Raw genomic sequence first — 25,000 nt, forward strand, 5'->3', positions numbered from 1 at the left:
GCACCTTCGCTGCGGTGGGCACCTTGGCTGGGTTGCGCGCCTTGGTGGGCACCATGCAGTGCACGAAGTCGGAGCCCGGATTGCCCCGGGCGCGCACCTCCGCCAGGGTGGGCACCTTGGTGCGCACAACTTGCCTGGGCTGCGCACCAGGAAGGGCTCAAGATGGCACCCGCGTTCCGTTTTTTTCACTATCTTTCAGAACGGAAATTTTAAAATCTCGTTTTTTTTTGCCTTTTCTGGAAATTAGTGAAGGCAGCGCATCAAAGGTGCGCAACGCTGGTGCGAACCTGGGAGCGCTCCGATGTGTGCTCCAAGGTGCGGCGTGCACGAAGTCGGACCCCGGTTTGCCCCGGGTGCGCACCTCGCGTGCACCTTGGTGCGCACACCTTGGCTGGGTTGCGCGCCCTGGTGGGCACCATGGTGCGCACCAAGGAGCGCTCCGAAGTGTGCTCCAAGGTGCGGCGTGCACGAAGTCGGAGCCCGGTTTGCCCCGGGTGCGCACCTCGCGTGCACCTTCGCCGCGGTGGGCACCATGGCGTGCACGAAGTCGGAGCCCGGTTTGCCCCGGGTGCGCACCTCGCGTGCACCTTCGCCGGGGTGGGCACCTTGGTGTGCAGACCTTGGCTGGGTTGCGCGCCCTGGTGGGCACCATGGTGCGCACCAAGGAGCGCTCCGAAGTGTGCTCCAAGGTGCGGCCTGCACGAAGTCGGAGCCCGGTTTGCCCCGGGTGTGCACCTCGGGTGGGCACCTTGGTGCGCATGCCTTGCCTGGGCTGCGCACCAGGGCGGGCTCAAGATGGCACCCGCGTTCCTTTTTTTTCACTATCTTTCAAAACGGAAATTTTAAAATCTCATTTTTTTTTGCCTTTTTCTGGAAATTAGTGAAGGCAGCGCATCAAAGGTGCGCACCTCGCTGCCCACCACGGTGCGCAACGCCGGTGGGCACCCGGGAGTGCTTCGAAGTGTGCTCCAAGGTGCTGCGTGCACGTTGTCGGAGCCCGGTTTGCCCCGGGTGCGCACCTCGCGTGCACCTTCGTCGGGGTGGGCACCTTGGCTGGGTTTGCCCCGGCTGCGCTCCGAAGCGGGGTTATTGGAGCGCCGCCTCTTTTTTTGTCGGAGCGTTTGGTGGGGTTTCTCGCATTGGCTCTTCCGAGGCCCGGTTGCCACCCTGGCGCGCACGAAGTCGGAAGTAGGGTTAATTGCCCGGGTGCGCACCTTTGCCAGGGTGGGCACCTTACCTGGGCTGCGCACCAGGGCGGGCTCAAGATGGCACGCGCGTTCCGTTTTTTTCACTATCTTTCAAAACGGAAATTTTAAAATCTCCTTTTTTTTTTGCCTTTTCTGGAAATTAGTGAAGGCAGCGCATCAAAGGTGCGCACCTCGCTGCCCACCTTGGTGTGCTCTGAGGTGCGCACCCGGGAGCGCTACGAAGTGTGCTCCAAGGTGCGGCGTGCACGTTGTCGGAGCCCGGTTTGCCCCGGGTGCGCACCTCGCCTGCACCTTGGCCGGGGTGGGCACCTTGGCTGGGTTTGCCCAGGGTGCGCTCCGAAGCGGGGTTACTGGAGCGCCCCCTCTTTTTTTGTCAGAGCGTTTGGTGGGGTTTCTCGCATTGGCTCTTCCCAGGCCCGGTTGTTGGGTGCGCTCCCACCCTGGCGCGCGCGAAGTTGGAAGTTGGGTTAATTGCCCGGGCGCGCACCTTCGCCAGGGTGGGCACCTTGGTGCGCACACCTTGGCTGGGCTGCGCACCAGGGCGGGCTCAAGATGGCACCAGCATTCCCTTTTTCTCACTATCTTTCAAAACGGAAATTTTAAAATCTCGTTTTTTTTTTGCCTTTTATGGAAATTAGTGAAGGCATCGCATCAAAGGTGCGCACCTCGCTGCCCACCTTGGTGTGCTCCGAGGTGCCCACCACGGTGCGCAACGCCGGTGCGAACCCGGGAGCGCCCCGATGTGTGCTCCAAGGTGCGGCGTGCACGAAGTCGGACCCCGGTTTGCCCCGGGTGCGCACCTCGCGTGCACCTTGGTGCGCACACCTTGGCTGGGTTGCGCGGCCTGGTGGGCACCATGGTGCGCACCAAGGAGCGCTCCGAAGTGTGCTCCAAGGTGCGGCGTGCACGAAGTCGGAGCCCGGTTTGCCCCGGGTACGCACCTCGCGTGCACCTTCGCCGGGGTGGGCACCTCGGCTGGGTTGCGCGCCCTGGTGCGCACCAAGGAGCGCTCCGAAGTGTGCTCCAAGGTGCGGCGTGCACGAAGTCGGAGCCCGGTTTGCCCCGGGTGCGCACCTTCGCCGCGGTGCGCACCATGGCGTGCACGAAGTCGGAGCCCGGTTTGCCCCGGGTGCGCACCTCGCGTGCACCTTCGGCGGGGTTGCGCGCCCTGGTGGGCACCATGGTGCGCACCAAGGAGCGCTCCGAAGTGTGCTCCAAGGTGCGGCGTGCACGAAGTCGGAGCCCGGTTTGCCCCGGGTGCGCACCTCGCGTGCACCTTCGGCGGGGTTGCGCGCCCTGGTGGGCACCATGGTGCGCACCAAGGAGCGCTCCGAAGTGTGCTCCAAGGTGCGGCGTGCACGAAGTCGGAGCCCGGTTTGCCCCGGGTGCGCACCTCGCGTGCACCTTCGCCGCGGTGGGCACCATGGCGTGCACGAAGTCGGAGCCCGGTTTGCCCCGGGTGCGCACCTCGCGTGCACCTTCGCCGGGGTGGGCACCTCGGCTGGGTTGCGCGCCCTGGTGCGCACCAAGGAGCGCTCCGAAGTGTGCTCCAAGGTGCGGCGTGCACGAAGTCGGAGCCCGGTTTGCCCCGGGTGCGCACCTCGCGTGCACCTTCGCCAGGGTGGGCACCTCGGTGCGCACACCTTCTCAATGTTTTCTTGCCTTTTCTGGAAATTGGTGAAGGCAGCGCATCAAAGGTGCGCACCTCGGTGTGCTCCGAGGTGCGAACCCGAGAGCGCTCCGAGGTGCCCACGAAGTCGAAAGTCGGGTTAATTGCATTGTTTTCCCCGGGTGCGCTCCGAGGTGCGCAACATCGGCGCGCACCAAGGAGGGCTCCGAAGTGTGCTCCAAGGTGCGCACGATGGCGTGCACCTCTGGTGCGCACGATTCGGAGCTCGGTTTGACCGGGGTGCGCACACCTTGGCTGGGTTGCGCACCTTTTGTGCGCTCCAAGGTGCGCACGAAGTCGGAGCTCGGTTTGCCCCGGGTGCGCACCTTCGCCAGGGTGCGCACCTTGATGCGCACGCCTTGGCTGGGCTGCGCACCTTGGTGGGCGCCATGGTGCGCACCTTTCGTGCGCTCCAAGGTGCGCACGAAGTCGGAGCTCGGTTTGCCCCGGGTGCGCACCTTGGTGGGCGCCATGGTGCACTCCGAGGTGCCCAAGATTGGTGCGCACCAAGGAGCGCTCCGAAGTGCGCTCCAAGGTGCGCGCGAAGTCGAAAGTTGGGTTAATTGTCCGGTTTGCCTCGGGTGCGCACCTTGCGTGCACCTTCGCCAGGGTGGGCGCCTTGGTGCGCACACCTTGGCTGGGCTGCGCACACCTTGGCACCCGCGTTTCCTTCATTTTAAATTTTTTTTTTTTACAATCTCTCAAGTGGGAAATTCTATAATCTCAACTTTTTTTGCCTTTTCAGGAAACTTTTGAATGGAGCGCATCATTGGTGCGCTCCGAAGTGTGCTCCAAAGCTCTCTCCAGCTGCGTGCACCTGCCCCGGCCGCGCACCCGGCCCCGCCCAGCTTCGCTCACCTGTCCCGGGCGTCTGGTGCGGAACCTTAGAGTAAGAAACATCACCGTGCACCTTGGCCAACGTGCGCGACTCGACCGAGCGCGCACTGGCCGAGGTGCACACCGATTTCACCTGGGTGCGCGCGCAGCACCTCGGGCGCACCGGGGTGCGCGCACAACGCCCGGGTTGCACCGTGGCCTGTGTGCTCGGGGCGCCTCGGGTGCGCGCTCGGTGTCGCCCCCGCGCGCGCGGTAGTGCGGGCAGCGCACCCCGGCCCGGCCCGGCCCCGACGAGAACGCAAACGGGCAAAAGGTTTATTCAAATAGCATTGCGATGCCCGGCGAAAAACTAAAAAAGGGTGCAACACCGGGACTTCCCGGGAGGTCACCCATCCCAGTACTACTCCGGCCCAAGCGCGCTTAACTGCGGAGTTCTGATGGGATCCGGTGCACTAACGCTGGTATGATCGCACCCGTTATGAGCTTGTCGCAGTGTGTACTTAGCAAACCGCGACCCACGTGCGAATCCACCCCGGCCACCCACCCCCGTCGAGGTGCACACCCTCCCTCGCGAAGTGCGCCCCGTTCGCCAAGTGTGAGCCCTGCCCGGGTGCGCGCACCTTGCTAGGGCGTCGGGTGTGCACCCGGCCCGGCCTACGTGCGTGCACCTGTAGGGGGCGTCGTGTGCGTGCAGTGTCCCGTCTGCAACGCGGTGCCCACACACCACCTCGGGCGCAACGACCTGCGCTCACATGTGGGCCGAGTGCACCTTGGTGCATGTTCGGGGCGCCTCGGGTGCACGCTCGATCTTGCCCCGGTGCACCAAGGCGCTCGGTTTGCCCCGGGTGCGCACTTGGTGCAAGGTGGGCACCCAAAATAGGGATCAAGCACCAAAACACAAGTTTCGGGATGCAAAATGGGACCCAAGGACCACAAATGCGTTCCAAGACCCATGATGGGTCCACGAGAACAAAAATGTGTTCCGAGACTTAATAAACAAATATTGGGTTTTAGGAGAAGAAACATGCTCTGATGCCCAAAACGAGAATCGACCCCGAAAAGGCCACAGGCCAAAAGTGGGATGCGAGACAAAAAAAAATGGGACCCGAGGACCAAAATTGGGTTCCCAGGTCGAAGACAGGGCAACCGGACAAGAAACGACCTCTAAGGCTCGAAATGAGTCCCGACGACTAAAACTTGACAAGAAGCACCCATCAGGCACCCAACTCGACACCCATGGGATGCCGACCCACCCGGGCTTCCACCTAGCACACCTTGGCACCCACCCACCCTCGCACCCAACCTCGCACCCAACTTAGCACCTTTGAACCCACATTGGCACTCACCCTGACCCTGGCACCTTGGAACCCACATTGGCACTCACCTTGACCCTGGCACCCACCTTTGCACTCACCTTGGGACCCACCCTGGCTCCCACCTCGGCACCCACCCAGACACCCACCTTGGTTCCTTGGCACCCACCTTGGATCCTTGGCACCCACCCCGACACCCACCTTGGCACGCAACTTGGCTACTTGCCACCCACCTTGGCTCCTTGACGCCCACCCCGACAACCACCCCGTGACCTACCCTGGCTAGGGTTGGTGCACACCCACCCTGGTGCCCACCTTGGCACCCACCCTATGACCCACCTTGGCACGCACCTTAGTACCCACCCCGTTACCCACCCTAGGACCCACCCCGTGACCCACCTTGGCCAGGGTGGGTGCCTTGGTGCGCACAACTTGCCTGGGCTGCACACCAGGGCGGGCTCAAGATGGCACCCGCGTTCCGTTTTTTTCACTATCTTTCAAAACGGAAATTTTAAAATCTCATTTTTTTCTTTTTTTTGCCTTTTCTGGAAATTAGTGAAGGCAGCGCATCAAAGGTGCGCAATGCTGGTGCGAACCCGGGAGCGCTCCGATGTGTGCTCCAAGGTGCGGCGTGCACGAAGTCCGAGCCCGGTTTGCCCCGGGTGCGCACCTCGCGTGCACCTTCGCCGGGGTGAGCACCTTGGCTGGGTTGCGCGCCCTGGTGCGTACCAAGGAGCGCTCTAAAGTGTGCTCCAAGGTGCGGCGTGCACGAAGTCGGAGCCCGGTTTGCCCCGGGTGTGCACCTCGGGTGCGCACCTCGCGTGCACCTTCGCTGCGGTGGGCACCTTGGCTGGGTTGCGCGCCTTGGTGGGCACCATGCAGTGCACGAAGTCGGAGCCCGGTTTGCCCCGGGCGCGCACCTCCGCCAGGGTGGGCACCTTGGTGCGCACAACTTGCCTGGGCTGCGCATCAGGAAGGGCTCAAGATGGCACCCGCGTTCCGTTTTTTTCACTATCTTTCAGAACGGAAATTTTAAAATATCGTTTTTTTTTGCCTTTTCTGGAAATTAGTGAAGGCAGCGCATCAAAGGTGCGCAACGCTGGTGCGAACCTGGGAGCGCTCCGATGTGTGCTCCAAGGTGCGGCGTGCACGAAGTCGGAGCCCGGTTTGCCTCGGGTGCGCCCTGGTGGGCACCATGGTGCGCACCAAGGAGCGCTCCGAAGTGTGCTCCAAGGTGCGGCCTGCACGAAGTCGGAGCCCGGTTTGCCCCGGGTGTGCACCTCGGGTGGGCACCTTGGTGCGCATGCCTTGCCTGGGCTGCGCACCAGGGCGGGCTCAAGATGGCACCCGCGTTCCTTTTTTTTCACTATCTTTCAAAACGGAAATTTTAAAATCTCATTTTTTTTTGCCTTTTTCTGGAAATTAGTGAAGGCAGCGCATCAAAGGTGCGCACCTCGCTGCCCACCACGGTGCGCAACGCCGGTGGGCACCCGGGAGTGCTTCGAAGTGTGCTCCAAGGTGCTGCGTGCACGTTGTCGGAGCCCGGTTTGCCCCGGGTGCGCACCTCGCGTGCACCTTCGTCGGGGTGGGCACCTTGGCTTGGTTTGCCCCGGCTGCGCTCCGAAGCGGGGTTATTGGAGCGCCGCCTCTTTTTTTGTCGGAGCGTTTGGTGGGGTTTCTCGCATTGGCTCTTCCGAGGCCCGGTTGCCACCCTGGCGCGCACGAAGTCGGAAGTAGGGTTAATTGCCCGGGTGCGCACCTTTGCCAGGGTGGCACCTTACCTGGGCTGCGCACCAGGGCGGGCTCAAGATGGCACGCGCGTTCCGTTTTTTTCACTATCTTTCAAAACGGAAATTTTAAAATCTCCTTTTTTTTTTGCCTTTTCTGGAAATTAGTGAAGGCAGCGCATCAAAGGTGCGCACCTCGCTGCCCACCTTGGTGTGCTCTGAGGTGCGCACCCGGGAGCGCTACGAAGTGTGCTCCAAGGTGCGGCGTGCACGTTGTCGGAGCCCGGTTTGCCCCGGGTGCGCACCTCGCCTGCACCTTGGCCGGGGTGGGCACCTTGGCTGGGTTTGCCCAGGGTGCGCTCCGAAGCGGGGTTACTGGAGCGCCCCCTCTTTTTTTGTCAGAGAGTTTGGTGGGGTTTCTCGCATTGGCTCTTCCCAGGCCCGGTTGTTGGGTGCGCTCCCACCCTGGCGCGCGCGAAGTTGGAAGTTGGGTTAATTGCCCGGGCGCGCACCTTCGCCAGGGTGGGCACCTTGGTGCGCAAACCTTGGCTGGGCTGCGCACCAGGGCGGGCTCAAGATGGCACCAGCATTCCCTTTTTCTCACTATCTTTCAAAACGGAAATTTTAAAATCTCGTTTTTTTTTTGCCTTTTATGGAAATTAGTGAAGGCATCGCATCAAAGGTGCGCACCTCGCTGCCCACCTTGGTGTGCTCCGAGGTGCCCACCACGGTGCGCAACGCCGGTGCGAACCCGGGAGCGCCCCGATGTGTGCTCCAAGGTGCGGCGTGCACGAAGTCGGACCCCGGTTTGCCCCGGGTGCGCACCTCGCGTGCACCTTGGTGCGCACACCTTGGCTGGGTTGCGCGGCCTGGTGGGCACCATGGTGCGCACCAAGGAGCGCTCCGAAGTGTGCTCCAAGGTGCGGCGTGCACGAAGTCGGAGCCCGGTTTGCCCCGGGTGCGCACCTTCGCCGCGGTGGGCACCATGGCGTGCACGAAGTCGGAGCCCGGTTTGCCCCGGGTGCGCACCTCGCGTGCACCTTCGCCGGGGTGGGCACCTCGGCTGGGTTGCGCGCCCTGGTGCGCACCAAGGAGCGCTCTGAAGTGTGCTCCAAGGTGCGGCGTGCACGAAGTCGGAGCCCCGTTTGCCCCGGGTGTGCACCTCGGGTGCGCACCTCGCGTGCACCTTCGCTGCGGTGGGCACCTTGGCTGGGTTGCGCGCCTTGGTGGGCACCATGCAGTGCACGAAGTCGGAGCCCGGATTGCCCCGGGCGCGCACCTCCGCCAGGGTGGGCACCTTGGTGCGCACAACTTGCCTGGGCTGCGCACCAGGAAGGGCTCAAGATGGCACCCGCGTTCCGTTTTTTTCACTATCTTTCAGAACGGAAATTTTAAAATCTCGTTTTTTTTTGCCTTTTCTGGAAATTAGTGAAGGCAGCGCATCAAAGGTGCGCAACGCTGGTGCGAACCTGGGAGCGCTCCGATGTGTGCTCCAAGGTGCGGCGTGCACGAAGTCGGACCCCGGTTTGCCCCGGGTGCGCACCTCGCGTGCACCTTGGTGCGCACACCTTGGCTGGGTTGCGCGCCCTGGTGGGCACCATGGTGCGCACCAAGGAGCGCTCCGAAGTGTGCTCCAAGGTGCGGCGTGCACGAAGTCGGAGCCCGGTTTGCCCCGGGTGCGCACCTCGCGTGCACCTTCGCCGCGGTGGGCACCATGGCGTGCACGAAGTCGGAGCCCGGTTTGCCCCGGGTGCGCACCTCGCGTGCACCTTCGCCGGGGTGGGCACCTTGGTGTGCAGACCTTGGCTGGGTTGCGCGCCCTGGTGGGCACCATGGTGCGCACCAAGGAGCGCTCCGAAGTGTGCTCCAAGGTGCGGCCTGCACGAAGTCGGAGCCCGGTTTGCCCCGGGTGTGCACCTCGGGTGGGCACCTTGGTGCGCATGCCTTGCCTGGGCTGCGCACCAGGGCGGGCTCAAGATGGCACCCGCGTTCCTTTTTTTTCACTATCTTTCAAAACGGAAATTTTAAAATCTCATTTTTTTTTGCCTTTTTCTGGAAATTAGTGAAGGCAGCGCATCAAAGGTGCGCACCTCGCTGCCCACCACGGTGCGCAACGCCGGTGGGCACCCGGGAGTGCTTCGAAGTGTGCTCCAAGGTGCTGCGTGCACGTTGTCGGAGCCCGGTTTGCCCCGGGTGCGCACCTCGCGTGCACCTTCGTCGGGGTGGGCACCTTGGCTGGGTTTGCCCCGGCTGCGCTCCGAAGCGGGGTTATTGGAGCGCCGCCTCTTTTTTTGTCGGAGCGTTTGGTGGGGTTTCTCGCATTGGCTCTTCCGAGGCCCGGTTGCCACCCTGGCGCGCACGAAGTCGGAAGTAGGGTTAATTGCCCGGGTGCGCACCTTTGCCAGGGTGGGCACCTTACCTGGGCTGCGCACCAGGGCGGGCTCAAGATGGCACGCGCGTTCCGTTTTTTTCACTATCTTTCAAAACGGAAATTTTAAAATCTCCTTTTTTTTTTGCCTTTTCTGGAAATTAGTGAAGGCAGCGCATCAAAGGTGCGCACCTCGCTGCCCACCTTGGTGTGCTCTGAGGTGCGCACCCGGGAGCGCTACGAAGTGTGCTCCAAGGTGCGGCGTGCACGTTGTCGGAGCCCGGTTTGCCCCGGGTGCGCACCTCGCCTGCACCTTGGCCGGGGTGGGCACCTTGGCTGGGTTTGCCCAGGGTGCGCTCCGAAGCGGGGTTACTGGAGCGCCCCCTCTTTTTTTGTCAGAGCGTTTGGTGGGGTTTCTCGCATTGGCTCTTCCCAGGCCCGGTTGTTGGGTGCGCTCCCACCCTGGCGCGCGCGAAGTTGGAAGTTGGATTAATTGCCCGGGCGCGCACCTTCGCCAGGGTGGGCACCTTGGTGCGCACACCTTGGCTGGGCTGCGCACCAGGGCGGGCTCAAGATGGCACCAGCATTCCCTTTTTCTCACTATCTTTCAAAACGGAAATTTTAAAATCTCGTTTTTTTTTTGCCTTTTATGGAAATTAGTGAAGGCATCGCATCAAAGGTGCGCACCTCGCTGCCCACCTTGGTGTGCTCCGAGGTGCCCACCACGGTGCGCAACGCCGGTGCGAACCCGGGAGCGCCCCGATGTGTGCTCCAAGGTGCGGCGTGCACGAAGTCGGACCCCGGTTTGCCCCGGGTGCGCACCTCGCGTGCACCTTGGTGCGCACACCTTGGCTGGGTTGCGCGGCCTGGTGGGCACCATGGTGCGCACCAAGGAGCGCTCCGAAGTGTGCTCCAAGGTGCGGCGTGCACGAAGTCGGAGCCCGGTTTGCCCCGGGTACGCACCTCGCGTGCACCTTCGCCGGGGTGGGCACCTCGGCTGGGTTGCGCGCCCTGGTGCGCACCAAGGAGCGCTCCGAAGTGTGCTCCAAGGTGCGGCGTGCACGAAGTCGGAGCCCGGTTTGCCCCGGGTGCGCACCTTCGCCGCGGTGCGCACCATGGCGTGCACGAAGTCGGAGCCCGGTTTGCCCCGGGTGCGCACCTCGCGTGCACCTTCGGCGGGGTTGCGCGCCCTGGTGGGCACCATGGTGCGCACCAAGGAGCGCTCCGAAGTGTGCTCCAAGGTGCGGCGTGCACGAAGTCGGAGCCCGGTTTGCCCCGGGTGCGCACCTCGCGTGCACCTTCGGCGGGGTTGCGCGCCCTGGTGGGCACCATGGTGCGCACCAAGGAGCGCTCCGAAGTGTGCTCCAAGGTGCGGCGTGCACGAAGTCGGAGCCCGGTTTGCCCCGGGTGCGCACCTCGCGTGCACCTTCGCCGCGGTGGGCACCATGGCGTGCACGAAGTCGGAGCCCGGTTTGCCCCGGGTGCGCACCTCGCGTGCACCTTCGCCGGGGTGGGCACCTCGGCTGGGTTGCGCGCCCTGGTGCGCACCAAGGAGCGCTCCGAAGTGTGCTCCAAGGTGCGGCGTGCACGAAGTCGGAGCCCGGTTTGCCCCGGGTGCGCACCTCGCGTGCACCTTCGCCAGGGTGGGCACCTCGGTGCGCACACCTTCTCAATGTTTTCTTGCCTTTTCTGGAAATTGGTGAAGGCAGCGCATCAAAGGTGCGCACCTCGGTGTGCTCCGAGGTGCGAACCCGAGAGCGCTCCGAGGTGCCCACGAAGTCGAAAGTCGGGTTAATTGCATTGTTTTCCCCGGGTGCGCTCCGAGGTGCGCAACATCGGCGCGCACCAAGGAGGGCTCCGAAGTGTGCTCCAAGGTGCGCACGATGGCGTGCACCTCTGGTGCGCACGATTCGGAGCTCGGTTTGACCGGGGTGCGCACACCTTGGCTGGGTTGCGCACCTTTTGTGCGCTCCAAGGTGCGCACGAAGTCGGAGCTCGGTTTGCCCCGGGTGCGCACCTTCGCCAGGGTGCGCACCTTGATGCGCACGCCTTGGCTGGGCTGCGCACCTTGGTGGGCGCCATGGTGCGCACCTTTCGTGCGCTCCAAGGTGCGCACGAAGTCGGAGCTCGGTTTGCCCCGGGTGCGCACCTTGGTGGGCGCCATGGTGCACTCCGAGGTGCCCAAGATTGGTGCGCACCAAGGAGCGCTCCGAAGTGCGCTCCAAGGTGCGCGCGAAGTCGAAAGTTGGGTTAATTGTCCGGTTTGCCTCGGGTGCGCACCTTGCGTGCACCTTCGCCAGGGTGGGCGCCTTGGTGCGCACACCTTGGCTGGGCTGCGCACACCTTGGCACCCGCGTTTCCTTCATTTTAAATTTTTTTTTTTTACAATCTCTCAAGTGGGAAATTCTATAATCTCAACTTTTTTTGCCTTTTCAGGAAACTTTTGAATGGAGCGCATCATTGGTGCGCTCCGAAGTGTGCTCCAAAGCTCTCTCCAGCTGCGTGCACCTGCCCCGGCCGCGCACCCGGCCCCGCCCAGCTTCGCTCACCTGTCCCGGGCGTCTGGTGCGGAACCTTAGAGTAAGAAACATCACCGTGCACCTTGGCCAACGTGCGCGACTCGACCGAGCGCGCACTGGCCGAGGTGCACACCGATTTCACCTGGGTGCGCGCGCAGCACCTCGGGCGCACCGGGGTGCGCGCACAACGCCCGGGTTGCACCGTGGCCTGTGTGCTCGGGGTGCCTCGGGTGCGCGCTCGGTGTCGCCCCCGCGCGCGCGGTAGTGCGGGCAGCGCACCCCGGCCCGGCCCGGCCCCGACGAGAACGCAAACGGGCAAAAGGTTTATTCAAATAGCATTGCGACGCCCGGCGAAAAACTAAAAAAGGGTGCAACACCGGGACTTCCCGGGAGGTCACCCATCCCAGTACTACTCCGGCCCAAGCGCGCTTAACTGCGGAGTTCTGATGGGATCCGGTGCACTAATGCTGGTATGATCGCACCCGTTATGAGCTTGTCGCAGTGTGTACTTAGCAAACCGCGACCCACGTGCGAATCCACCCCGGCCACCCACCCCCGTCGAGGTGCACACCCTCCCTCGCGAAGTGCGCCCCGTTCGCCAAGTGTGAGCCCTGCCCGGGTGCGCGCACCTTGCTAGGGCGTCGGGTGTGCACCCGGCCCGGCCTACGTGCGTGCACCTGGAGGGGGCGTCGTGTGCGTGCAGTGTCCCGTCTGCAACGCGGTGCCCACACACCACCTCGGGCGCAACGACCTGCGCTCACATGTGGGCCGAGTGCACCTTGGTGCATGTTCGGGGCGCCTCGGGTGCACGCTCGATCTTGCCCCGGTGCACCAAGGCGCTCGGTTTGCCCCGGGTGCGCACTTGGTGCAAGGTGGGCACCCAAAATAGGGATCAAGCACCAAAACACAAGTTTCGGGATGCAAAATGGGACCCAAGGACCACAAATGCGTTCCAAGACCCATGATGGGTCCACGAGAACAAAAATGTGTTCCGAGACTTAATAAACAAATATTGGGTTTTAGGAGAAGAAACATGCTCTGATGCCCAAAACGAGAATCGACCCCGAAAAGGCCACAGGCCAAAAGTGGGATGCGAGACAAAAAAAAATGGGACCCGAGGACCAAAATTGGGTTCCCAGGTCGAAGACAGGGCAACCGGACAAGAAACGACCTCTAAGGCTCGAAATGAGTCCCGACGACTAAAACTTGACAAGAAGCACCCATCAGGCACCCAACTCGACACCCATGGGATGCCGACCCACCCGGGCTTCCACCTAGCACACCTTGGCACCCACCCACCCTCGCACCCAACCTCGCACCCAACTTAGCACCTTTGAACCCACATTGGCACTCACCCTGACCCTGGCACCTTGGAACCCACATTGGCACTCACCTTGACCCTGGCACCCACCTTTGCACTCACCTTGGGACCCACCCTGGCTCCCACCTCGGCACCCACCCAGACACCCACCTTGGTTCCTTGGCACCCACCTTGGATCCTTGGCACCCACCCCGACACCCACCTTGGCACGCAACTTGGCTACTTGCCACCCACCTTGGCTCCTTGACGCCCACCCCGACAACCACCCCGTGACCTACCCTGGCTAGGGTTGGTGCACACCCACCCTGGTGCCCACCTTGGCACCCACCCTATGACCCACCTTGGCACGCACCTTAGTACCCACCCCGTTACCCACCCTAGGACCCACCCCGTGACCCACCTTGGCCAGGGTGGGTGCACCCACCCTGGTGCCCACCTTGGCACCCACCCATCCTAGCACCCAGCCTGTGACCGGGCTTGGAACCCAACCTTGCACCCGCACCCGTCTTGGCCAGTGTGGGTGCGCACCCATCCTGGCACCCACGTTGTGACACACCCTTTAACCCACGCACCCTAGCACCCACGTTGGCACCCACCTTGGAACCCAACCTAGCAACTTGGCACCCACCCCGTGACCCACCTTGGCATCCACCATAGCAGTCGCCGACTTGGCACCCACCTCGGCACCCACCTTGACACTTGTGGACCCACCTTGCCACTCACCCTAGCATCGACCCATCCTAGCACCCACCCTGGCACCTTTGCACCCTAGCACTCACCCATCCTAGCACCTAACCTGTGACCCACCTTGACACTCACCCTCGCACCCACCTTGGAACCCAACCTAGCACCCACCCACCCTGACACCAACCCTAGCACCTACCCACCCTTGCACCCACCCTGTGACCCATCTTGGCACCCACCCATCCTACCACTCAACCTATCACCCACCTTCTCACCCACCTTGGCATCCACCTTAGCACCCACCCACACTGGCACCTTGGCACCCACCTCGGGCAAGGTGGGTGCACACCCACCCTGGCACCCAATTTAGAACCCACCGAGCATGTTACCCACCTTGGCACCCACATTGCAGCCCACCCTAGTACCCACCCTATGACCCACATTGGCATCCACACCCTAGCACCCAGGCACCTCGACACCCGCCTTGACACCCACCCTAGCACTGAACCTGTGACCCACCTTGGAACTCACCCTAGAACCCACCCACCCTGTGAACCACCTTGGCATCCACCTTAGCACCCACCCACCTTGGCACCCACTCTAGCACTCACCCATCCTAACACCCAACTTGTTACCCACCTTGGCACCCGCCCTCGCGTCCACCTTGAAACCCACCCTAGCACCCACCCACGCAGGAGCCCACCTTGGCACCCAACCTAACACCCACGCATCCTGGCACCCAACTTGTGACCCACCTTGGAACCCACCCTAGTACCCACCTTTGAACCCACTATATCACCAACCCACCTTGGCACCCACCCTATGACCCTCTTTGGAATCCACCCTAGCACGCACCCACCCTGGCACCCACCATGGAGCGCACCCTAGCACCCACCCACCTCGGCACGCACCTCAACACCCACCTTGGTGTGCGCACTGCGCCAACCTCTCAAAGACCCTATGTGGTGCGCTCCAAAGTGTACACCTTTGGTGCGCTCCAAGGTGCGCACCTTTGGTGCACACCGAGGTGCACACCAAAGTGTGCACCGAGGTGAGCACCAAAGTGCACTCCAGGGTGCACACCAAGGCGTGCACCTTTGGTGCGGTCAATGCAAACGAATTCGGAAGTTGGGGTCGATGTCCTAATCGCTGCTGCAGACTACACGTATGAGAATCGGACAAATAGCTTTATATAGGGGAGGTGTTGCGTTTGATGGGTCGACTCCCCTGGTTGTGTGCACTGCACCAACTTCAAAGACCCTGTCTTGTTTAAGAAGTCAAAAGTTGGGGTGGATGTCCTAATCATTGCTGCAGTCTACGCATGTATGAGAATCAGACAAATAGCTTATATAGGGGAGGTGTTGCATTCGGTGGGTTGACTCCCCTGGTTGTGCGCACTGCGCCAACCTCAAAGACCCCGCATAGCAGAAGAAGTCGGAAGTCGGATTTTGGTGAGCACCAAGGCGTGCACCTTTGGTGCGGTCAACGCAGACGAATTCAGAAGTTGGGGTGGATGTCCTAATCGTTGTTGCAGGCTACACATGTATGAGAATCAGACAAATAGCTTATATAGGGGAGGTGTTGGGTTTGATGGGTCAACTCCCTTGGTTGTGCGCATTACGCCAACCTCAAAGACCTTGTTTTCGTTAAGAAGTCAAAAGTTGGGGTCAATGTCCTAATGGCTCCTGCAGGCTACACATGTATGAGAATCGGACAAATAGCTTATATAGGGGAGGTGTTGGGTTTGATGGGTCGACTCCCCTGGTTGTGCGCATTACGTCAACCTCAAAGACCTTGTTTTCGTTAAGAAGTCAAAAGTTGGGGTCGATGTCCTAATTGCTCCTGTAGACTACACATGTATGAGAATCAGACAAATAGCTTATATAGGGGAGGTGTTGGGTTTGATGGGTTGACTCCCCTAGTTGTTCGCATTACACCAACCTCAAAGACCTTGTTTTCGTTTAGAAGCCGAAAGTTGGGGTCGATGTCCTAATTGCTCCTGCAGGCTACGCATGTATGAGAATCAGACAAATAGCTTATATAGGGGAGGTGTTGGGTTTGATGGGTCGACTCCCCTGGTTGTGCGCATTGCGCCAACCTCAAAGACCCTGCATTGCGGATGAAGTCGAAAGTCAGAGTTTGGTGTGCTACAAGGTGTGGTCGAAGGTGCTCACCTAGGTGTGCACCTTTGGAGCACAGGAAAAGTGCCCTCCAAAAGTGCGCACCTTTGGAGTGCACAAAAGTGCCCTCCAAAAGTGCGCACCTTTGGAGCGCAGAAAAGTGCCCTCCAAAAAGTGCCCTCCAAAAGTGCGCACCTTTGGAGCGCAGAAAAGTGCCCTCCAAAAAGTGCCCTCCAAAAGTGCGCACCTTTGGAGCGCAGAAAAGTGCCCTCCAAAAAGTGCCCTCCAAAAGTGCGCACCTTTGGAGCGCAGAAAAGTGCCCTCCAAAAAGTGCCCTCCAAAAGTGCGCACCTTTGGAGCGCAGAAAAGTGCCCTCCAAAAAGTGCCCTCCAAAAGTGCGCACCTTTGGAGCGCAGAAAAGTGCCCTCCAAAAAGTGCCCTCCAAAAGTGCGCACCTTTGGAGCGCAGAAAAGTGCCCTCCAAAAAGTGCCCTCCAAAAGTGCGCACCTTTGGAGCGCAGAAAAGTGCCCTCCAAAAAGTGCCCTCCAAAAGTGCGCACCTTTGGAGCGCAGAAAAGTGCCCTCCAAAAAGTGCCCTCCAAAAGTGCGCACCTTTGGAGCGCAGAAAAGTGCCCTCCAAAAAGTGCCCTCCAAAAGTGCGCACCTTTGGAGCGCAGAAAAGTGCCCTCCAAAAGTGCGCACTTTTGGTGCGCACCAAGGCGCTGGTTCGGTCGTTGCAGGCGAGTTCGGAAGTTGGGGTCGATGTCCTGAGCGGAGGTGCAAACTACACAGGTGTCGGAATCGGACAAATAGCTTATATAGGGGAGGTGTATGCTTCGATGGGTCGACTCCCCAGGTTGAGCGCACCGCGCCAACCTCAAAGACCCTACGGTATGGATGAAGTCGGAAGTTGGGTCCGATGACCGATTCGATTAGTAGGTATGCTCATGAGGTCGGAATTTGGGTCCGATGACCTGCCATGTGCAGGAAGGCGAATGTTGACACTGTGCGTTGCAAGGTGCACACCAAGGCGCTGGTGCGGTCTTTTTAGTCGAGTTCGGAAGTTGGGGTCGATGTCCTGATCGGAGGTGCAAGCTACACAGGTGTGGGAATCGGACAAATAGCTTATATAGGGGAGGTGTATGCTTCGTTGGGTCGACTCCCCGGGTTGAGCGCACCGCGCCAACCTCAAAGACCCTACGGTATGGATGAAGTCGGAAGTTGGGTCCGATGACCGATTCGATATGTAGGCATACTCGCGAGGTCGGAATTTGGGTCCGATGACCTGCCACGTGCAGGAAGGCGAATGTTGGCACTGTGCGTTGCAAGGTGCGCACCAAGGCGCTGGTTCGGTCGTTGGAGGCGAGTTCGGAAGTTGGGGTCGATGTCTTGATCGGAGGTGCAAACTACACAGGTGTGGGAATCGGACAAATAGCTTATATAGGGGAGGTGTATGCTTCGTTGGGTCGACTCCCCGGGTTGAGCGCACCGCGCCAACCTCAAAGACCCTACGGTATGGATGAAGTCGGAAGTTGGGTCCGATGACCGATTCGATATGTAGGCATACTCGCGAGGTCGGAATTTGGGTCCGATGACCTGCCATGTGCAGGAAGGCGAATGTTGGGACTGTGCGTCGCAAGGTGCGCACCAAGGCGCTGGTGCCGTCGTTGCAGTCGAGTTCGGAAGTTGGGGTCGATGTCCTGGTCAGAGGTGCAAACTACACAGGTGTGGGAATCGGACAAATAGCTTATATAGGGGAGGTGTATGCTTCGATGGGTCGACTCCCTGGGTTGAGCGCACCGCGCCAACCTCAAAGACCCTACAGTATGGATGAAGTCGGAAGTTGGGTCCGATGACCGATTCGATACGTAGGCATATTGGCGAGGTCTGAATTTGTGTCCGATGACCTGCCATGCGCAGGAAGGCGGAATTTGGGTCCGATGACCGAGTTGATGGCGTGCCATGCGCAGAAAGGCGGAATTTGGGTCCGATGACCGAGTTGATGTTGATGGCCCGCCATGCACAGGAAGGCGGAATTTGGGTCCGATGACCGATTTGAAGGCGTGCCATACGCAAAAAGGCGGAGTTTGGGTCCGATGACCGAGTTGATATTGATGGCCCGCCATGCGCAGGAAGGCGGAATTTGGGTCCGATGACCTGACATACGCATGGAGTCCGACTCGGGGGCCGATGTTCGATTCGATGACTTGCATTGTGGGTAAAGTCGGAAGTTGTGGTCTTTGACCCGATTCGATGACCAGACTTCGGCTGCTTGAGAATCGGACAAATAACTTATATAGGGGAGGTAGTGTTCTCGAGCATCCTCCCCCCGTGCCCGTTTATGTCGATTGATGCTGGTGCTCGACTGGTTGGAGCGCTCGGATGCAAAAATCTTGCACCAGGATTTATCGATTGTGATGGACACGGCAAGTCTCCTGATTGCTATGCAGGAGCTCATCGTGAATCTCTATGCGGCCTTGGTATGGACTCGACCTGCGGAATGGTTCGGCAATGGTAGTCGCTCCAACACGTCCTTGCAATGGCCACAGAGGTGATTCGACTAGAGCTCCAGTCTAGCTTTTGGGTTGCTTGGCGGACTGGTATAGCCGCGATCGAGTTCCGGCCATGAACGTTTTAGATAGCTCTTGGGCTTTCTGGGACGGAAGTCGGAAGTTTGGGCTGTTGTCCGATTTGATGACCATTCTTCGGATGTGTGAGAATCGGACAAATAACTTATATAGGGGACTGTGTTGTCTCACGCAGCCCCCTCCGTGCCCCTCTATCTCGACCGATGTTGGTGCTTGAAAGGGTTGGGATCGCTCGGATTTATAAACGTGCACCACCATTTGTCGAGTGTGAGGGACGCGGCAGGTCTCCTAAATGCTATGCGGGCGCTCTCTGAGAATCTCTATCCGGCCTCGACACAGACTAGTCTTGCTGAATGGTTTGGCACTGGTAGTCGATCCAACACGTCGTTGTTGTGGCCGCCTAGGCGATTCGATTCGAGCCCCCGTCTAGCTTTTGGGTTGCTTGGCGGATTTTGCCCTATCCGCAAGTGAGCTCGGTCCCTAAACGTTCGAGAAACCCGATTGCTATGCGCCGACTCTCTTTCTTGCGAGCCTCCATCTAGCTTTTGGGTCTCTACGGAACGGAAGTCGGAATCTGGGACCGTTGTTTGATTCGACGAGGCAGACTACGGTTGTGCGAGAATCGGACAAATAACTTATATAGGGGAGGTGTTGACTGGAGCATTCTCCCCCATGCCCCTCTAACTCGACCAATGCTGGCGCTCGAACGGTGGTAGCGCTCGGATTTTCATTGAGCGCCAGCATTGGTCGATTTAGAGGGGCATGCGAGATTCCCGAATGCTATGCGAGGGCTCTAACGGAAATGTCTATTGGTTTCGGTATGGATGCAATTGCGAGTGGTTCGGCAAAGGTAGTCGTTCCGATGCGTCCATGTCGTGGCCAAATCGATAATTCGATTTGAGCCCTCGTATAGCATTTGGGTCTCTCGATGTGATTCCGCATTCCAGTCCCTTTGGGCACTGCTTGAGCCGCATCCCAGGGGGTTCCCTTCCCAATAATCTGCCTCGCAACCCGATTGCTATGCGGTGAGGCTCCTCGGCCGCCTCGGAACTATCTGTGTATCAGACGCATCGCGGGATAAGGGGTTGGCAACGGTAGTCGCCCCAAGCGCGTCCGATGCTTGGACCATTCCGAGGCGGCCCTGAAGCCTCTTCCGTCTAGCCGTTGGGTCCTTCTCGCCGCATCCCTCGCCTCGCACCCCGATTGCTATGCGGTGAGGCTCCTCGGCCGCCTCGGAACTATCTGTGTATCGGACGCGTCGCGGGATAAGGGGTTGTCACTGGTAGTCGCCCCAAGCGCGTCCGATGCTTGGACCATTCCGAGGCGGCCCTGAAGCCTCTTCCGTCTAGCCGTTGGGTCCTTCTCGCCGCATCCCTCGCCTCGCACCCCGATTGCTATGCGGTGAGGCTCCTCGGCCGCCTCGGAACTATCTGTGTATCGGACGCGTCGCGGGATAAGGGGTTGTCATTGGTAGTCGCCCCAAGCGCGTCCGATGCTTGGACCATTCCGAGGCGGCCCTGAAGCCTCTTCCGTCTAGCCGTTGGGTCCTTCTCGCCGCATCCCTCGCCTCGCACCCCGATTGCTATGCGGTGAGGCTCCTCGGCCGCCTCGGAACTATCTGTGTATCGGACGCGTCGCGGGATAAGGGGTTGTCACTGGTAGTCGCCCCAAGCGCGTCCGATGCTTGGACCATTCCGAGGCGGCCCTGAAGCCTCTTCCGTCTAGCCGTTGGGTCCTTCTCGCCGCATCCCTCGCCTCGCACCCCGATTGCTATGCGGTGAGGCTCCTCGGCCGCCTCGGAACTATCTGTGTATCGGACGCGTCGCGGGATAAGGGGTTGTCACTGGTAGTCGCCCCAAGCGCGTTCGATGCTTGGACCATTCCGAGGCGGCCCTGAAGCCTCTTCCGTCTAGCCGTTGGGTCCTTCTCGCCGCATCCCTCGCCTCGCACCCCGATTGCTATGCGGTGAGGCTCCTCGGCCGCCTTGGAACTATCTGTGTATCGGACGCGTCGCGGGATAAGGGGTTGTCACTGGTAGTCGCCCCAAGCGCGTCCGATGCTTGGACCATTCCGAGGCGGACCCGAAGCCTCTTCCGTCTAGCCGTTGGGTCCTTCTCGCCGCATCCTTCGCCTCGCACCCCGATTGCTATGCGGTGAGGCTCCTCGGCCGCCTCGGAACTATCTGTGTATCGGACGCGTCGCGGGATAAGGGGTTGTCACTGGTAGTCGCCCCAAGCGCGTCCGATGCTTGGACCATTCCGAGGCGGACCCGAAGCCTCTTCCGTCTAGCCGTTGGGTCCTTCTCGCCGCATCCCTCGCCTCGCACCCCGATTGCTATGCGGTGAGGCTCCTCGGCCGCCTTGGAACTATCTGTGTATCGGACGCGTCGCGGGATAAGGGGTTGTCACTGGTAGTCGCCCCAAGCGCGTCCGATGCTTGGACCATTCCGAGGCGGACCCGAAGCCTCTTCCGTCTAGCCGTTGGGTCCTTCTCGCCGCATCCCTCGCCTCGCACCCCGATTGCTATGCGGTGAGGCTCCTCGGCCGCCTTGGAACTATCTGTGTATCGGACGCGTCGCGGGATAAGGGGTTGTCACTGGTAGTCGCCCCAAGCGCGTCCGATGCTTGGACCATTCCGAGGCGGACCCGAAGCCTCTTCCGTCTAGCCGTTGGGTCCTTCTCGCCGCATCCCTCGCCTCGCACCCCGATTGCTATGCGGTGAGGCTCCTCGGCCGCCTTGGAACTATCTGTGTATCGGACGCGTCGCGGGATAAGGGGTTGTCACTGGTAGTCGCCCCAAGCGCGTCCGATGCTTGGACCATTCCGAGGCGGCCCCGAAGCCTCTTCCGTCTAGCCGTTGGGTCCTTCTCGCCGCATCCCTCGCCTCGCACCCCGATTGCTATGCGGTGAGGCTCCTCGGCCGCCTTGGAACTATCTGTGTATCGGACGCGTCGCGGGATAAGGGGTTGTCACTGGTAGTCGCCCCAAGCGCGTCCGATGCTTGGACCATTCCGAGGCGGCCCCGAAGCCTCTTCCGTGTAGCCGTTGGGTCCTTCTCGCCGCATCCCTCGCCTCGCACCCCGATTGCTATGCGGTGAGGCTCCTCGGCCGCCTTGGAACTATCTGTGTATCGGACGCGTCGCGGGATAAGGGGTTGTCACTGGTAGTCGCCCCAAGCGCGTCCGATGCTTGGACCATTCCGAGGCGGACCTGAAGCCTCTTCCCTCTAGCCGTTGGGGCTTTCTCGCCGCATCCCTCGCCTCGCACCCTGATTGCTATGCTGTGAGGCTCCTCGGCCGCCTTGGAACTATCTGTGTATCGGACGCATCGCGGGATAAGGGGTTGGCAGTGGTAGTCGCCCCAAGCGCATCCGATGCTTGGACCATTCCGAGGCGGCCCTGCAGCCTCTTCCGTCTAGCCGTTGGGGCCATCTCGCCGCATCCCCCACCTCGCACCACGATTGCTATGCGGTGAGGCTCCTTGGCCGCCTCGGAACTATCTGTGTATCGGACGCATCGCGGGATAAGGGGTTGTCACTGGTAGTCGCCCCAAGCGCGTCCGATGCTTGGACTATTCCGAGGCGGCCCTGCAGCCTCTTCCGTCTAGCCGTTGGGGCCATCTCGCTGCATCCCCCACCTCCTCGGCCGCCTCGGAACTATCTGTGTATCGGACGCATCGCGGGATAAGGGGTTGGCAGTGGTAGTCGCCCCAAGCGCGTCCGATGCTTGGACTATTCCGAGGCAGCCCTGCAGCCTCTTCCGTCTAGCCTTTGGGGCCATCTCGCCGCATCCCTCGCCTCGCACCCCGATTGCTATGCGGTGAGGCTCCTCGGCCGCCTGGGAACTATCTTCGTATCGGACGCATCGCGGGATAAGGGGTTGTCACTGGTAGTCGCCCCAAGCGCGTCCGATGCTTGGACTATTCCGAGGCGGCCCTGTGGCCTCTTCCGTCTAGCCGTTGGGGCCATCTCGCCGCATCCCCCACCTCGCACCCCGATTGCTATGCGGTGAGGCTCTTCGGCCGCCTTGGAACTATCTTCGTATCGGACGCATCGCGGGATAAGGGGTTGTCACTGGTAGTGGCCCCAAGCGCGTCCGATGCTTGGACTATTCCGAGGCGGCCCTGCAGCCTCTTCCGTCTAGCCGTTGGGGCCATCTCGCCGCATCCCCCACCTCGCACCCCGATTGCTATGCGGTGAGGCTCCTCGGCCGCCTTGGAACTATCTTCGTATCGGACGCATCGCGGGATAAGGGGTTGTCACTGGTAGTCGCCCCAAGCGCGTCCGATGCTTGGACTATTCCGACGCGGCCCTGTGGCCTCTTCCGTCTAGCCGTTGGGGCCATCTCGCCGCATCCCCCACCTCGCACCCCGATTGCTATGCGGTGAGGCTCCTCGGCCGCCTTGGAACCATCTTCGTATCGGACGCATCGCGGGATAGGGGGCTGTCACTGGTAGTCGCCCCAAGCGTGTCCGATGCTTGGACCATTCCTAGGCGGCCCTGAAGCCTCTTCCGTCTAGCCGTTGGGGCCTTCCCGCCCCATCCCTCGCCTCGCACCCCCGATTGCTATGCGGTGAGGCTCCTCGGCCGCCTTGGAACCATCTGTGTATCGGACGCATCGCGGGATAAGGGGTTGGCACTGGCAGTCGCCCCAAGCGCGTCCGATGCTTGGACCATTCCGAGGTGGCCCTGAAGCCTCTTCCGTCTAGCCGTTGGGGCCTTCCCGCCCCATCCCTCGCCTCGCACCCCGATTGATATGCGGTGAGGCTCCTCGGCCGCCTTGGAACTATCTGTGTATCGGACGCATCGCGGGATAAGGGGTTGGCACTGGTAGTCGTCCCAATCGCATCCGATGCTTGGACCATTCCGAGGCGGCCCTGCAGCCTCTTCCGTTTAGCCGTCGGGGCCTTCCCGCCGCATCCCTCGCCTCGCATCCCGATTCCTATGCGGTGAGTCTTCTCGGCCGCCGCGGAACTATACCTGTTATTGCTACTGCATCCTTCGGCTGGTAACCTCCTCTGCCGCCTTGGAACGTTCTCTTTGTCGGACGCGTCGCGGGATAAGGGGTTGGCACTGGTAGTCGCCCCAAGCGCGCCCGATGCATAGACCGCTCCGAGTCGACCTTGCTTTCAGCCTCTCACATGCATAGACCTCTCTGAGTCGACCCTGCAGCCTCTCACGTTTAGCCTTTGGAATCTCGCCTCACAACATGATTGCTATCCTTGATGCATCCCTTGCCTCGAGCCCTGATTGCTTTCTTGGCTGCATCCCTCCTCTCCTCACAGCCCGGTTGTCATCACTGCTTCATCCGTCGCTTCATGCATTCTGGCTGCTGGGCCCTTCCCACCGCACACCTCGATTGCTATCTCTTCTGCATCACACACCCCGATTGCTATCTCTGCTACATCCCTCGGCTCTCACTTCTGCATCCTTCGCCTCACACCTCGATTGCTATCAATGCTGCATCCGTAACCTCACACCCCGATTGCTATGCGGGGAGGCTCCTTGGCCGCCTTGGAAATTTCTGTGTGTCGGACGCACCGCGGGATAAGGGGTTGGCACTGGTAGTCGCCCCAAGTGCGCCCGATTCTTAGACCGCTTCGAGGTGACCTCGTAGCCTCTTTCGTCCAGGCTTCCTGCCTTCAACGCCCTTTTTACACCTCGATTGCTATGCGCGGGCTCGTTGGCGTCTATCACCTCTCTGCGAAGAGTGGCACGATGATTGTTGGGGTAAATCGTAGCAGTCCGATCTCTGGCCTTGGGCCATTGTGAGGGCTGATCGATTTCCTGTGCGCATCTCGTGTTCGCCCAGTAACAGACTCGACGACTTGTAATCGGTCTTGTTCCCGATTGTTCCTGGAGGTAGTCTTCGGAACTCTTGGATTTGACCTGTCACTCGAACTGTCCTCTTCCGAGGATGCTTGTGTGTGTGTGCTTGTGCCATTTCCTTGGCGGTATTAACGAGATATTAAAGAGCGGAGTGAGCGCCTCGCCCAGCTATGTTTGGGGCTCTCACTCCCTTACCCGGTGTGCGACCGCTTTGCACGTAGGTTGCGGAGCATCGCGACTCTTTCGATGTTTGGCGGTTGTCTTCCGGTGATGCGTTGGTCCCGAAGTGCACGTTACTAGCATTTCTGCCATTGTTCTCGATCTTTGGCACGTTCCTTCGTTGCAATTGGATATATATCTCCGTTTATACGCGCAGGCTTCTCCCGCCTATTCAGCGCTGTCCCACTCTCAGCACTCTCGTGGTCTCCTTGGCTTCTCTCTCCCGTGAGCGAGCTCTCTTCTCGAGTCTTTTCCATGTCCCATGGAGGTTGCCTTGCGAAATTCGGGCACACAAACGTGACCGGATAAGAGCGGAATTGCCTATGAGGAGAAGCTCACCTTAGGGAGCAGCAATGCCGAGTGTTTCGACAGAGGGTAGAGGGGGCGTTGTTTGGGCGGTTGCACAAAAGAGTGCTACGTTTGCACTGAAGGTTGCTTCTTCGTCTCCGACGAACTCTTCGAGGCAAAAAAGCTTGTTTACGGGGTCGAGGTGGGACTGTTCGTGCGAGTTGCGCCACCAAAAGTGCGTAGGGGGCATATACCTGGGAAATGGATGTCTCTGAGTGGCCTTACTCGGTCGCGTGCACGGTGCATTCTCTAAC

The 25,000-nt window shown here is 60.6% G+C and overlaps 2 non-coding genes across 2 annotated transcripts; both read right to left on the reverse strand.

The window, feature by feature from the left end:
• Positions 1-4,070: 4,070 nt before the first annotated feature.
• On the reverse strand, positions 4,071-4,189 carry LOC131872715 (5S ribosomal RNA). Its single transcript, XR_009370824.1, has one exon. It is a non-coding gene; the product is annotated as a 5S ribosomal RNA (ribosomal RNA).
• A 7,817-nt stretch (positions 4,190-12,006) lies between these two features.
• On the reverse strand, positions 12,007-12,125 carry LOC131872717 (5S ribosomal RNA). The gene has a single exon (XR_009370826.1). It is a non-coding gene; the product is annotated as a 5S ribosomal RNA (ribosomal RNA).
• Between the last annotated feature and the right edge of the window lie 12,875 nt (positions 12,126-25,000).

Source organism: Cryptomeria japonica, unplaced genomic scaffold (assembly GCF_030272615.1).
Source record: "Cryptomeria japonica unplaced genomic scaffold, Sugi_1.0 HiC_scaffold_741, whole genome shotgun sequence".
Taxonomy (NCBI): domain Eukaryota; kingdom Viridiplantae; phylum Streptophyta; class Pinopsida; order Cupressales; family Cupressaceae; genus Cryptomeria; species Cryptomeria japonica.